Consider the following 10,989-nt stretch of genomic DNA (forward strand, 5'->3'; position numbering starts at 1 on the left):
ATAGAAATATTTTGTTTATATTATTCAGCTTGAAAGCTTCATTTGTTTTTATAGTATAATTAACTATGCCAAAAAAATATAAATTAAAACCATTTGTTGGTAAAAGACAGATAAATAGAAGAGTAAAAGCAGCATTAGACCAACTGCAAGCATCTCGTCTTTTAAATGTACAGTCTAATAATGCCGATAATATTGTTGAATCAGCTTCCTGCAGTAGTGCAGAAAGCATGTTTGTATTAGACAATAGTAGACTTTCCCAATATGGTGATTCAAACTCGCCAAACAGTTCAGAAAATTGCCTGAGCGATAATGTGCCTTATGTTTCATACTCCGTCAATCAACCAACTGCTGCTCCACTTAAAAGTTTAACAGAAAAATTACAAATTTGGGCTGCAAGTGAAAATGTTCCACATTCTTCTGTTACATCACTTTTGCATATATTACATGTATATCATCCCGAATTGCCACTTGATTGTAGAAGTTTGCTAAAAACTCCACGTTCTGTAAAAACTAAGGATTTAGATAATGGAAAGTATATTCACTTCAATATGAAAGAATGCATTAGTAATCACTTAAGTAAACATCAAGTTAATTCTAGTAAAATCTCTTTATCTTTTAACATTGATGGGCTTCCCATTTTTCACAGTACAAGTCAACAGTTTTGGCCTATTCTCTGTATGATAAAAAATAGTTGCAATCAAAAACCTTTTGTGGTGGGATTATTTTGTGGCGTTTCAAAACCCTCTCCCTTAGAAACTTTTTTAGAAAGCTTCATTCATGATCTCAAAGATTTACTGCTTAATGGCTTAATGCACCACACCCAATTTTATGATATCGAGGTGCATAGCTTTATTTGCGATGCTCCCGCTCGTGCCTATATAAAACGTGTTAAAGGGCACGGTGGATATTCATCATGCGATAGATGTACAGAGTATGGGACACTAGTAAATAAAAGGGTTGTGTTAAGGCATACAAATGCTAGTAAAAGAACTGACACTTCATTTTTCAATCAAGAGGATGAGGAGCATCATCTTGGTGTTTCACCATTAACTTCATTGGGTATTGGCATGGTGTCCCAATTCCCTCTAGACTATATGCATGCAGCATGTCTTGGAGTAATGAGAAAACTATTAAATTCATGGGTTAGTGGATCTCTTCGGGTTCGATTGCAGTCTAGATTAGTTAACAATTTATCACAAAAGTTATTGTCTTTACAAGAATTTGTGCCCATAGAAATTAATCGCAAGCCAAGAAGTATAAAGGAATTAGCACATTGGAAAGCTACAGAATACAGAACATTTTTATTATATCTAGGCCCAGTTGTATTAAAAGATATAGTAAAAGTCTCTGTGTATGAACACTTTCTTCTATTTCACTGCAGTTTGGTCATCCTTTGCTCGCCTATTTTGTGTCAGCAACTGGGAACAAATTTGGCAAAACAATTTCTTGAAACATTTACATCCCACAGTGAGAAACTATATGGCTTGGAATTCTTGAGTTACAATGTTCACATTGTTTCTCATTTAAGTGATGATGCTAATAGGTATGGTCATTTAGATAATATTTCTGCTTTCGGATATGAAAACTTTTTAGGCCAACTTAAAAGATTAATTCGTAGTAGCAACAATCCATTGACACAAGCATATAATCGAATTATTGAATCAAATTTTGTAGAAGATCATGAAGTGAGTTGTAAAACAATTTCACGTCTTTTGTACAATCATAAATTAGGACCTGTACTACCTGCATATAAAGACTTCGAGCAATTTAAAAAGTTTGAGGGTGAAAAATTTATATTGTCTGTCTACCAATATTCACATGCCAATTGTTACTGTTTGACTAATACCAATGAAGTTATTCAAGTACATAACTTGTTAAATAAAAAAAATGAAATATTTATTATCGGAAAAATGTTTACAAAATATGATGCTGCCTACACTTATCCAGTAGATTCAAAAAAATTTTTTCATATAAGTTTTGTGCATAGTTTATCAGAATTGAAGGTTTGGAATTTAACGGACATAAAAAGCAAATGTTTTGTATTTCCTTATACCCAACATATTTTCGTGTGTCTTCCTCTATTACACACAACAGTATAGTAACTAAGTAACCCTATATAACTTTCAAGCCTTTTAATATGAGCCCTGTTTCAGTAACCTTGGCCCAACTACCAAATGCAAGAATTTTTCTACTTTACGTCATAATAAGGTAATAAACTACTCTTTAACATATTATATTTTACGTTTCCTTACACATTCCTAGAGAAATTGACATTTCCAGTTTTAATTGCTTTCAAGTTCGAATTTTAATAAACGTGATTGTAACAAAATATACATTCAAACCAACTTAAATGTGTATGTCACTATTTCAAAACTATATGGCTTGTTACAAATGATAATGTAAATTTTAAATTATTGTCAATTTTTTGTGTTAGTTACATAATACAGTGGAACTCCCATGAGTAGAACTCCCTTTAGTCAATTTTTTCTGTAACTCGAATAAAAATGTGAGTTCCTTGATCCTTAAAATTTTAATAAATTGTTCTTAAACTCGAAGTTTCTTTAACACGAATTTTTTTTGCGTCCCTTGAGATTCGACTTATGGGAGTTCCACTGTATTCTTTTTCTTTAATAGTTCTCTATTTTAAAATTAATTTTTTATTATCTTAAATTGTATTAATTTTACCATATTTTCTTTTAAAATGACATTTATTTAAAAAAAATACATTTTTATTAGATGGGCCAACCTCATTGAAACGGGGCTCGTATCAGAAGCTATTTTTATACAACTTTTATGATTAGGTGTACACAATATAGTATAAGTAACTATAATTATTATGATGTAATAACTGTATAATGTAAGCATACAGATTTATTTTTTTAGTTTTGATCTTTTTATGCTTATTTGTGGGCCTTGATGCCATTGTTCTTTGTCCCTACTATACCATAAAATATGTATATATAAAAATCAAATAAATTTTTAACTTTTTTGAAATTTTACAAACTCGTAACATATATGTATTACCTAACCCAAATCAATTTTTCTATACTATAGAGACTTAGCATCAGTAAAAATGGAAAGCAACACATTAAGAAAGAAACTGTGACTGTAGTATAGGTATGCAATATTATTGCTCTTTTTTATAGATATGATCTTTGTTTTCTTTTTAGAAACCCTTGACTAATTAAATTAGTTAAAACTAATACCATAACAACTGCATTGGTTTTAACAAATTTAGTATTAGTTTAAGGGTGCTATAACAGGAAAATGCAATCATAAAATAAGTGGGTATCAAACGTACCAATCACGCTTTTGTGACGTTCGTAGTGTGGTGAAACGTGAGTATTTGTGATCATGCTACGACGTTTAATTAACGTCAGCAGCTACGACGTTTAATCAACGTCAGCAGCTACGACGTTTAATTAACGTCAGCAGATTCCCTAAACTACAACGTCATCAGACTGACGTAACCGTTGTGGGACATATTGTCGTAATTTTAACGTTAGATATACGTCATTTTGATGACGTCTCGGGTCTAAAAGTTACCAATATTTGACGTTAAAAAGACGTGATTTGGTGCTGCGGATATCAGAAGTAGTTTTAACTCCATCTAACTTTTGCCCTTGGCGAGCTGTCGCGTACCGTAATTATTTATTTATTTGCCCTTATTATTTTTGAGTGGGCGGGGTTTCAGCCAAGGCTGCTTGCTCTACCAACCCACCCACTATACATTTACAAATATCCATGCCCGAACCCGGATTTGAACCAGGGACCCTTAGCACCACAGTCCAGCATTAACTGAACTGCGCCACACGGGCCGGCATTACCAGTTGTAGTGGCGGTAACTTCAAGAGGGTCTCCATAGCTGCCGTCGGAAAGTTATGATTGCCCCCTTATAAGTCCAAAGTCTCCGGAGAAACTTTGTCACTAATCACCAACAAGATCCTCGTAAAAAATTCGACGCTTCTTCCGCTCGACGTTCCCGCATCTCCCAAACCTGTTCGAAGAACACGGAATAATTATTGCCGCCACTTCTTCCTAACGGCGGTTTAAACCAGGAGTGGAAAAAGTGCCCTGAACTGAGTGCCTCCTTTCGTGAACCTAATACCTTATTAATTTTGGACGAGCACCCGCAGAGACCTTTTTTTTTAACTAATTCTGTGCTACTATTTTCTTACACCTCAGCGGACGGAAACAGTATAGGTAGGTATCATCAGCGAAAGCTACTGAATCATTTTTTATGTGCACGTGCCAAAGACAGGATGAGAACAAGGACTACGTAATTACTTAGTGTAAAGAATAGAACACTATGGTAATTATCTCGCCGAAAATTCGCTTCATGGTTCTAAAAAACGTTACGCGTATTTTCTTTATACTTTTCTCTCTATGGCCGCTATTACGCCGAAATCTCTTCATATGCGTTCAATAAGAAATATGTTGAAAAGCGCCGATTGGTGTGCCCTTTGTATTGCCACCACGGGAACCTTGGCGTTTTTTAAAAGATGAGACGCCAGGGCATACGAGTACCATCTGGGTTCCGGAAGTAGAGACATTGTTTCAATACTGCAAATCTCTAAATAGAAAAAAAAACATATTTCTTGTGGCATTCCCCTCCTAGGGCCGCTTAGATCACATAATTGTACAGCAGTAGTAGATATGCTTACTCCCCTAACACGGGAATACCGTCGTCAGATCTCGATAGCGGATTTCGTTCAGGTCGTATAGGATCGCTTCAAAATTGCCTTGTCGGAGTAGGGTAAGTAGTTATTATTAGATAACAAATGCAACTTTTACGTAGGTAAGATATTTTCCCATAAAACTAAATACTTACCAAAGTACAGCCACTGACAGAATTAATGGGTCTCGAATATCTCAGCTTTATCATGGTAATTGAGGCACTTCCTCGTTACCTGGTGGTTTTGTTGTTTGTATGAGAATTCAACTGCATTCAAAATTTGCAAAAAGCTGAAAATCACAAATATCTATATGCCGTAAATGTTTATGTTTAAATTTAAAGGTCGCACTTCCTTGTCTCAGACGATTACACGTACCTATCATTGGCTATGACCTTGTATCGAACCTTCGATGACTATTACATTATTGTTACCTGGTCCTAGCTGGAGGATCGAACTTGCGACCAAAGCACAAGATATATATCTATTGCTCGCTCCAACATGTTTTCTATTTTGGAAGGTAAACGCATTTCTCTGTCACTCATTATCGTAGATGCATCGCATGACAGGTTTTATTTTTTGCAGACCTTTAACGAAATATTAAAAATTACCCTTGGCGGGTGTGTTCTATTGTGGAACGTGGTTTCCAATTGATATGGAAACGTTACGAAAAATTAAAGGGATATTACTCCAGAGAGATTACTAATTTAATAACGCATTAATAATATAATAGTAAAATGTAATTGTATAAAACAGATAATGATTTATAAAATAGACAATTATATAAGCCAAGGCTAGTAAAGAAACTTTCGTTTCCTTTATTAACAGGTGCTTGCCACAAAATATAAGTAGTATTTGATTGAATTTCGTGCAGTTCGTAGGTTCCGTATTAATTAGTTAATAGTCCAACTGATGGTTCACAATCACATCGTATATATTTAATTGACGTTATCAGGGATCCCATCAAAGGGATAAATGGGCATAACTGCTAGTGTTGCACAATGTTGTTGTGCTAGTGCAATTCAACCTGATTGTCAGTTAGAACAAGATAACGCCCAAAAGTAAGTATATAAAATGCTTGTTCTATCTAGGTATTATACACTTATCGATTGCGGTTAGATTTTGTTGCGCTTTCAATCGATAGGTTAATTATATTTTTGTAGCTATTAGCAGGGCTAAGTGATTACGCTTTTTAAATTTCGTAAAATGGATATCGATATAGCACAGATATACGTAAAGACTGTGGAATAATTAATACTTAACGATACGATACGGCCATATGAGACGTAAGAACGTAGGTACACTACTGTATACTTACATTAATGATTCCGCTCTGGTAAGTTTATAAATATTAAAGGTATAGTGTTAAGATATACCGAAATTGTGAGGGTCGCTCAATAAACTGTAAAAAATTCGTTAAGCCGCTTGTGAGCAAGAGGCGAAGCGTGCACTTTCAAATTTGTTTGTTTCGATTTTAATAGCCCTTGTCGACATTTCATGCCAGGAGAATACAAACATGAAGTAATTTTTAATTTCTGATCGAATGACACCAATACCAAGTCTGTAAGTGGTGTAGTTTCGGAGACTTTGTGACAGGCGGACAGCCAGACAGACACCAAGAGCAGAAAAGTGCAATTTTTATTTTTTAACAGTGAAAGTGCACTCAAAATTGGAATTCCAAATTCATGTAGCTTTTTCATCGCGAAGCGAGGTATACAAAAATTAGTATAGGTACCTACCCAGCTTCTCTTAAGAACTTTGAATTACGGGTATATTAAAAGCTAAGAATATACATTGTTGTGTTATTTTTGTTTAGTTGTAACTTGAAAGAAATTATAGAGCGTCTGGATGTGACAATTTTGTTTAGTTCAATTAATTAACCGGGGGGATTATTAATAATTTGAGACACAGGATTGCGTAAATTTCATGTTATAGTTTTGGTTCAATTTCTTAGAAGTGTTCTGTTTTTATTTTATTCCTAGAATTTTTTTCGATGTAAATTTCTTTTTAAATTTTATTTGCCGTTAACGAGGTATAGCGCGAAGTAGAGATAAGGTTCTTCGCAGAATTGCCGGGCGTACGTGCCGTTTAGCAAGAAGTTGAAAAATCGACGCTTCGCGTGATTGGCGGACGGGATGTTGAAGAAAGGAGAAGGGCTTTTGGCTTAAATAGAAAATTTTGGAAGAGAGCGGGGCTTTTTGTTCGTTACAAAGCCAACCGGCGCTTCTTCGGTTACGTTATTTTTGAATTTTGTGGAAGTTTTCCTGCGTAGTTGGATCCAGGTTTAATTAGAATTTTGTGTCTGCCGTTTTAAGAAGAATTATTGAGAAGTTTAAGTAGTTTGTCGTCGTCCTGTTTTTTTTTTATTTTGCGGAAACACGGAAGTTTTGAATTTGTGGGTACCCGAAGAGAGAAGACGTCGGTGTTTGAGGGGTTGGTTTACGTGATTGTGTACGGATACCTCTTTTTATCGGAATACGTTATTCGGACTAATTTTAAAAGTAAGTAGTAGTTAGTATTTTGTTTTGTCATGTTTTTTTTTTGTAATGTTTGAGTAATTTGTTTTTTTTTTGTGTGTCATTTATCTGTTTAAAATTGTAACAATTTGTAAAACAGAAATTTACGCAATTTTTTGTTTGAAATTAAACCAGTCATTGCAATCCAGGTTTTGTTTATTAGAGTCAAGGAGAGGTAATTGTCGGCGTCTCTTACTTTGTTTCAAGTTGATTAAATCTGGGGGTAAAGTTTCATATTGGAATTTAAGGATTTGGTTAAGCCACCTATTTATGTCATTGTTGGAATGCTGTAGGGTGGCAGAATCCAGCTGGACCTTGAGATGCGGATAAAAATTTTGTTTTCATTTTTATTACAACTGAGCTAGTTAGAGGGAAATCGTGGGATTCCCAGAAGTGTAGGTTAGGTCTCACAACAATATATATATATATTATATAGACATATCCACCGCACCTTTCGACATCCAAACGTATAAATTTCCCTATCTCTTTGACATCCGTTGACGTTTCGACATCCGATTTCGGATGTCGAAACGTTTTCCCGTGTTATTTCACTCTAGAGCCCCTAAGGGTGAGGGGGAAGCAATTTCAGGAAGATGTCGAAAAGATATGGTTGTAAAATTAATAAGTATATTTTAGTTCCGCGCTTTGCTGTGAAGAGCGCGCGCAGGAGCTTTGGTGTGTATATTGAATATACAAACGCAATGTCATAACTGCGACTGAATGACATCCAGCGTATAATTGAAAAAATGTACGATTCTACTCATAGCCCCTAACTACATCCGAAATTTGGCAATCACGCTTTCTATAAATAAACTCCACGATATCTGCTTTTGCACCTATTTAGCAAAATAAACGGAAGAAGAATTACATTAACGTTTGGTGTATAATTAAAAGTTTATACTCTGCGAACTCTTTAACATCATCTATTTTATAGTCAATTAATACTTCTAAATGGGAAGAAATTAAGTTAGGTTCCACTCGCTGTTCTAATCCAAATTTCACTTTTGAATGTTATACGTTGTTGATATTCAGGCGATCCCCTATTTGTTATAAATATTGATTCAGAGATAAAGAGAGAGTCAGTAAATTGAATTGTAGCCATCTGAATAGAATTAGTACTATATTTTGAAAATCTCCTTTGAATTAAAAATTAAAAATAATTAAAATTGAAACCTATTTGCACCATTTTTGGTCAAAATGTTGCATCGTATTAACCATACACGAAATTTCGTTTTTGAATATTTCTGGTTATTGAACCACTTATTTGTTCTAAATACTGCTACAGACAAAATTATTTGAACCCTGACTTTTCTAATATTACTTGTACCATTTTAAAAGGAATTTTTCCAGTAAACATCCACTATTAGGTTTTTGTATCACTCTGCAACTATGAAGAGACCCCCGTTAAAATTAAAATTCACAAAAATCTATTTTGCACCTTTATTTAACTTAAAAGGTTGCATCCGATTAACCTTAAACGAAATGTCGTTTTTTAATATTTCTGGTTATTGACCCCCTCCTATTTGTTCCTTCTAAATAGTGGTACAGACAAACTCAATTGTACCCTGACTTTTCTAATATTATTTGTACCATTTCGATAGGAATTATATTAAACTAAACATTCGCTATTCGATTTTTTGTCACTTGCAACTATGAAGCGACCCCCGATAAAATTCACAAAATCCTATTCTGTACCATTATTTAATTCAAAAGGTTGCACCCGATTAAATTTAAACGAAATTTGGTCTTTTGCATATTTTTGGTTGTTTGTCCCTCATTTATTTGTTCTAAATACTGGTACAAGCATCCATTTTTAGATCTTTGTACCACTCCGCAACCATAAGTTAGCTGTTACTATTAGTTTAGTGTGAAACTAGCATGTTAGATGAAATTCCTAAAAATTTCGACATTAATTACTGCGTACCCTATGGGAGCAAAGGCAAACGATGAAAAGTTAATAGATTAATATCCGACTTCATAAACTATGATTAGACAGACATATATAATCACCAACACCTAGACTTATAATCGAGGGGTGGCTAACATTTCAATATTTTTAATCATTGGCATAGAGTAAATTTTACTCTATGTCATTGTTTATGAAACCGGCCGTTTTGTTAAAAACAAAGCATAGAAAAAGTACCTATAATCTATTTTACTATAAAACATTGCTATTTGATCTCTGTCTTCCATAGTAAACCGTGCGATAACACTTTTAACGCCCTTGACACATTTACCTTTGGTTTGAACCTACCATCCGTATTTACTAGCCAGTAATCATGGCAACGTTGCAAGAATGTTATAAGGTATGTAAAATTTTTAATGATCTCACAAGATACACGGAATAAAAATTTATATACAGTATACACTGGAGTGCAAAGAGATAGGGAGAGAATTTTTTTAAAAATGTGTATGGTTTATTTTTTAAGGGCGCAATAGCCTCATATTGCAATTCAAAAAATATACTCTCATGGCCGCAAACTGATAACTGTATCGGAAAGGGTGGATGTCATATCGTCAAAATTTTTGCCGGATGTCGTAAAGTGCGTTGGTCGACTATATATATATATATATGTAAACGTATTTACGTGAATGGAGATTTACTGATATCTTTCCGAGGTATAGTTATTTTCATAGAATTCCATATTTGGTTAACCACGTTTCTGTTTAGGTGGTGCCCTATTCTTATGTTTTAATTTAATTACCTATATTTCAGCAAAGGTCCGAAGATGCTACATTAAAGATAGCGAAATCGATAACCTAAAGAGAAAAAAATTTTAATTACCTCATACCTATTAATCCAATTAAGAAAAGTAATTACCTAATATGGAGACATACATCAATAAAATACCTATATTTCTTTTACTTATATCGCAATCCGAATCCCATTGATAAATGTGCTACGTCAGTCTGAATTATTTTGCTTTTAGTCTGATATTGTTATTGTGTTTTTTGGATGACAATATTGCTCCGGCTCCGGCTAAACAGAAATTTAAAAATAAAAACGAATGCAATCCCTATTTTGTAATTACATGTCTCTGCTAAATTTGATTCCTATCATCTAGAGATTTTACCTATACCTCATAACAAATTATTGGTACATGCTCCTGTGGAAACTCCTCAACACTAAACAAAAATGCCATACAACGAGTAAAATGGTAATACTGAAATTAAATGAAAATAGAATTCCCAATCACTGAAACAAAATAATCAAAATATTGTGCTTGAATATGATTCTTATTAGCGGGTGCAATACAACAAAATTTTTTGATACAAATAATTCTCATAGGTCGATTTCTTCAGGAAGATTCAAGTAACTTTCAACAAAACCAATATGCTAATTTATACAATGCAAAAAAAATTCAAAACAACAATTTGTTGATTCTCTCGCCAAAAAAAAATAGTGCTCCCTTTAAAATATGGAAATAGACCGCCTTAATGGTACCTTTATTTCGTGGCGAATATGCAAAAATGTGCATAAGTAGTGCAAACTCCAACGAACTAGTACTAATCTCTCGAAAATAACGAGTGATATGATTATTCTGCACTGGAATAAAGTGCCAAAGTTCAACTGTGTTGTTTTCTTCTTACCAAATTGTGTCGGTGTTTAGACTAAGGGCTGCCACGCTTAGGTGGTTGGACGCTGGCTGGTCATATTCCCCTGGCGCCCCGGATTAGCGGGAGTACACAAAATTCGTCTCTGGCCCCCTTCTTCTTAGCTGTTGCTGGAATTTTTCATTGATATGATTATTTCTTTCGCAGGTTAGCCTAGCCTTAACCGGTTCTTACCATTATCACCA

Source organism: Photinus pyralis, unplaced genomic scaffold (assembly GCF_008802855.1).
Source record: "Photinus pyralis isolate 1611_PpyrPB1 unplaced genomic scaffold, Ppyr1.3 Ppyr1.4_LG6, whole genome shotgun sequence".
Lineage (NCBI taxonomy): Eukaryota > Metazoa > Arthropoda > Insecta > Coleoptera > Lampyridae > Photinus > Photinus pyralis.